At 42.4% G+C, this 5,572-nt stretch overlaps 1 long non-coding RNA gene across 1 annotated transcript; it reads right to left on the reverse strand.

The window, feature by feature from the left end:
• Positions 1–361: 361 nt before the first annotated feature.
• LOC135967406 (uncharacterized) lies at positions 362–4,902 on the reverse strand. Its single transcript, XR_010581500.2, has 2 exons — positions 4,806–4,902; positions 362–3,542 (listed from the first exon to the last, which is right to left on the reverse strand). It is a non-coding gene; the product is annotated as an uncharacterized lncRNA (long non-coding RNA).
• Between the last annotated feature and the right edge of the window lie 670 nt (positions 4,903–5,572).

A 5,572-nucleotide genomic window follows, 5' to 3' on the forward strand; every position in this document is an offset into this window, starting at 1 on the left:
TCCTGGCTTGCAAATGGCTGCATTCTTGATGTATCCTTACATGGCAGAAACAGAGTGAGCTCTGGTCTCTTCCTCTTCTTATAAAGGCACCAATCCCATTATGGGTGCTCCATCCTCATGACTTTAAACCTAATGAGCTCTTAGAGGTCTCAGCTCTCAACACCATCACACTGAGGGTTAGGGTTTCAACATAAGAATATGGTGCAGGTTTTGATTTGCATTTCTCTGATGGCCAGTGATGATGAGCATTTTTTCATGTGTCTGTTGGCTGTATGAATGTCTTCTTTTGAGAAATGTCTGTTCATATCCTTTGCCCACTTTTTGATGGGGTTGTTTTTTTCTTGTAAATTTGTTTGAGTTCTTTGTAGGTTCTGGATATTAGCCCTTTGTCAGATGAGTAGATTGCAAAAATGTTCTCCCATTCTGTAGGTTGCCTGTTCACTCTGATGGTAGTTTCTTTTGCTGTGCAGAAGCTCTTTAGTTTAATTAGATCCCATTTGTCAATTTTGGCTTTTGCTGCCATTGCTTTTGGTGTTTTAGACATGAAGTCTTTGCCCATGCCTATGTCCTGAATGGTACTACCTAGGTTTTCTTCTAGGGTTTTTATGGTATTAGGTCTAACATTTAAGTCTCTAATCCATCTTGAATTAATTTTCATATAAGGAGTAAGGAAAGGATCCAGTTTCAGCTTTCTACTTATGGCTAGCCAATTTTCCCAGCACCATTTATTAAATAGGGAATCCTTTCCCCATTTCTTGTTTCTCTCAGGTTTGTCAAAGATCAGATGGCTGTAGATGTGTGGTATTATATCTGAGGACTCTGTTCTGTCCCATTGGTCTATATCTCTGTTTTGGTACTAGTACCATGCTGTTTTGGTTACTGTAGCCTTGTAGCATAGTTTGAAGTCAGGTAGCGTGATGCCTCCAGCTTTGTTCTTTTGACTTAGGATTGTCTTGGAGATGTGGGCTCTTTTTTGGTTCCATATGAACTTTAAAGCAGTTTTTTCCAATTCTGTGAAGAAAGTCATTGGTAGCTTGATGGGGATGGCATTGAATCTATAAATAACCTTGCGCAGTATGGCCATTTTCACGATATTGATTCTTTGAGATACCATCTCACACCAGTTAGAATGGCGATCATTAAAAAGTCAGGAAACAACAGGTGCTGGAGAGGATGTGGAGAAATAGGAACACTTTTACACCGTTGGTGGGATTGTAAACTAGTTCAACCATTACGGAAAACAGTATGGCGATTCCTCAAGGATCTAGAACTAGATGTACCATATGACCCAGCCATCCCATTACTGGGTATATACCCAAAGGATTATAAATCATGCTGCTATAAAGACACGTGCACACGTATGTTTACTGCGGCACTATTCACAATAGCAAAGACTTGGAATCAACCCAAATGTCCATCAGTGACAGACTGGATTAAGAAAATGTGGCACATATACACCATGGAATACTATGCAGCCATAAAAAAGGATGAGTTTGTGTCCTTTGTAGGGACATGGATCCAGCTGGAAACCATCATTCTTAGCAAACTATCACAAGAACAGAAAACCAAACACCGCATGTTCTCACTCATAGGTGGGAACTGAACAATGAGATCACTTGGACTCGGGAAGGGGAACATCACACACAGGGGCCTATCATGGGGAGGGGGGAGGGGGGAGGGATTGCATTGGGAGTTATACCTGATGTAAATGACGAGTTGATGGGTGCAGCACACCAACATGGCACAAGTATACATATGTAACAAACCTTCACGTTATGCACATGTACGCTAGAACTTAAAGTATAATAATAATAATAAAGACAGAAAGAAAGAAAGAAGAAAATAGCTGTATTCACACACACACACACACACATAAAAGAATATGGTGCAGGGAACAGACATCCAGTCCATAATAGGCCCTATGTTCTCTTTCCACCACTACAACTTCCTGTGGTGGGAAGCTCCAGTCTGGCTGGTTGTTACCATATTGCCTGCATCACCACCCCATAAGTGCTACCACCTGGCCTCTCTATTATTTCAAGACCTGTGATGTTTATGGCTGTCTACAAACCCAGCTCTGTGACTGCCTGTCCTCCTGTCAACCCCAGTTGGCAGAGGACAGTCACCACTTAGGGGTGTGGATGCTCCAGTCACCAGAACAAACTTGACGGTTTGGTGAATGTCAAGTCCTTGGGGCATCCCATAGAACATAATTTTCGGGTGGATCTTCTGGCCTCATATAAGAAATCCACTCCAGCATGTTTACCTACCTGAGCCTGTGAGCCCTCCTTCTACCACCTGCCAAGGTAACTCTGGCATCATCACCTTGCTCAGCTTGTCCATCAGCATTGCCAGTCTTCTTCTAATAGCCACCTTACCTGTGAATTTGCCTCTAACCTTGAAGTCCTTGCTGGGGTAAGTCTCAGAGTCCCAAAAAAGTGCCCCCAAGTCAACAAATTCTCTCTTAGTTAGTCATACGTTCCAGCCTCCTGATCAAGCCCCCCCAAAATCCAATCCCAGGGTTATTCTTCTGGCTTCTCATGCTACATGCTAGCTAATTCTCGCACCTCCTTTGAGGTGTAATCTCTTTCCTCCCTTATCAGACTCAGCATGTCCCAAGCCAGGTTCTAGGATTTAATCCTGGTTATCAGCCTGGCAAAGGGGGAGCAGCTCCTGAGGACAGGGCTCCTGCTTCCTTGAGGAGAGAGGGGTTAGTAGGGGCAGTGCAAGGTTTCTGCAGTGCCTTCCTACAAGGAGGAAATGCAAGCTTGTACTACAGAAAGGTGGGCCACCTCTGGAAATGCTGGCCGTTCAGGAGGGGTCTACAGACCCTGCAGATTCTTGCAGACATCCCCCAGAGGTCCCCACTCATGTTTCAAGGTTTCATGTTTCCCTAACCAGAACCTGCCTTAGCTTAATAGACCTGTCTTCCCTGGACATTTGAACATCTATGGCCCTCAGCAACTCTATCAAGTTCTGAGTCTGCTTTCATGGCAAAAGTAATGATTTCTTTGTGCTCTACCGAAGTGGCAGCTCAGGCTCTCACACTTTAACTGTTTGTTAAATGCCCTGAATTTCTCATTATCCCTCTGCAGGGTGTCACACCTTGGTCAAACCCGGCCAAATCCACAGTTCTTATTGGCCTTGTTCCCCCTATTCCTTCAAGTATGTGTATTATTGTACCATCAAGGGTGTTATTCTCCACTGGGACATTTTCCCAAGACATCACTTGTGAAATTTTCAGCAGTTGGGCCACCACCTTGTGCCAAGGACTATCAATGTCCCACATTCCACATGTCCCACTTGGGATGGAAGCCTCCTTAACACAGCCAGTCAGTGAGGAAGCGGGGCCCCAAAGCCCATCGTTCTACTGTCTGCTCTCTGACACTCTACTTCTGCTGGGGTGGGTCCTCCAAGATGCAGGCACCAGGATAGGGTCCAACGTGCAATAGATGTATTAGGAGAAACACCTGTAAAGGAGAAAGGGTGCTGGAGTAGGAGCAGGTGGGGAGGACCTTCAGACAATGATGCAGGTCTGACACCTATGGAAGGAGAATGGGAAGGAAAGATTGTCAGGAAGGAAGAGTATCAGATCCCATGCAACTCTAGAAAGGTCTTGGCCAGGGAAAGTTACCAAATACAGGTAGCCTGTTAGAGGAATTGTGTGGTAGGCAGGAAGGGGCCAGCACCAGTATCCCTCTGTGCTGAGTCTTGAGCTGGGGGCAGTCCTGGAAAGCATGGCCTTGGGGTGAATGCTGTGATGAATTCAACTGTCAGTCAACTCCACCCTGTCACAGGCTCTCTTAAAGAGATCAACACACCCACTATAATATCTCCATTGGTTTGTCCCACCTTTTGTGCAATGTCATTAAAATTAATATAGTTTACTGACGGCTAGGCTTGGTGGCTCACGCCTGTAATTCTAGCACTCTGGGAGGCTGAGGTGGGCAGATCACCTGAGGTCAGGAGTTCAACACCAGCTTGGCTAACATAGTGAAACCCCATCTCTACTAAAAATACAAAAATTAGCTGGGCGTGGTGGTGGACACCTGTAATCCTAGCTACTCAGGAGGCGGAGGCACGAGAATCACTTGAACCCAGGAGGTGGAGGTTACAGTGAGCAGAAATCACGCCACTGCACTCTAGCCTGGGGGATAGAGTGAGACCCTGCCTCAAAAAAAAATCTATATATAGATATAGATTTTAGATATATAGATATATATTGATTTTACATATATATAGGGATATACACACACACACACACTCATATATATATATGAGAAAAAAATAGAAAAAAATAGGGAATTCAAGTTGGTATTACACAAGTGATAAGTTAGATATATATGTGTGAGAGAGAGAGAGAGAACACCAAGCCAGGCAAAGAAAGGCATGGAGTCAGATAGAATCCAATCAGGTGTTATTTTAAATTTTGTTATAAGTGATATCCCTGTCAAAAAGAAAAAAATAGAAAAAAATAGGGAATTCAAGTTGGTATTACACAAGTGATAAGTTAGATGAAACTAGGTACAACACAATTGTTGAGGGGAGGGGTGTCGCAAACTCAAATTAGCTACGTAATTTAGGTCATGGTGTAACTTGAATCTAAGGGGCCTGAATTGAGAGTCCAGCTGCCCTGGGCTTGGAACCCCTTGAAGTCACATTAAAAAGTGCTTGAGAGGAATCACCCAGGATAATTATGGTTTGAGTCTTCAGTGCCAACCACTACCTCTGGCCACCAGTACCTGCAGCCTGTGAGATGGTAATAATAGCATGACTGTAATGACTGACCCAGAACCTCAGCTCACCTGAAATGAGGGTGCTGTAGCTGGGTTGGCAACCTCAGTTTTCTTGGGATGAGAAAGCAGTTCCCTTAGTAAAAAGGTGTCTTTTTAACCCCTGGAAGGTATAAATTAAATACATAAATAATGAAGTCAATTAATAGTAATACATTTGTGTTAAACTTAGGAATGATCTGTATATACTTTGTATTTGTAGGTTTTGTGATGTGTAAGAGAATTTGGCATATCTGAGATTACACTGTAAATGTGTAATTAAGTAACTGATTTTTGACTTGTGATTTTGCATTAAAAGTTGTAAGATAATTTGATGAGTTTAGTAAATAGTATTGAAATGTTTATGAGAATCTGAGATTCATCATATTTATTACTTTAATTTATTAAATTTACAAGACTAATTTTAAGTGTTTGGAAAGGTTTTACTTGTTAGTCAGGCACTAAAGTGCCCCAAACAAAAACAGATGCATCACATTTATATACAAATGCACTTCAAAAGGCTTAAGGGGATTTAATAAAATGAGTTGTAAATGAGACTGTTTCAGGGAATTTGAATTTACAGTTAGGATAATAAAATTTGAAATTAATCTTAAAGGCTTAGGGAAAAATAGGTTCTTATAGTTTGTTACTTTTTTCTGCACGCAAAAAGTAATAATTCTGAAGTCATCAAGAACTTCCCCTGACACTTGCTATATCTAAAAATGAATTCAGAATTGTTCCCTACCCTAGGAGCTAAACGTTGGCTCCTGAATGGCGAACAGCAGTACCACACACACAGG

Source organism: Macaca fascicularis, chromosome 15 (assembly GCF_037993035.2).
Source record: "Macaca fascicularis isolate 582-1 chromosome 15, T2T-MFA8v1.1".
NCBI classification, from domain to species: Eukaryota; Metazoa; Chordata; class Mammalia; order Primates; family Cercopithecidae; genus Macaca; species Macaca fascicularis.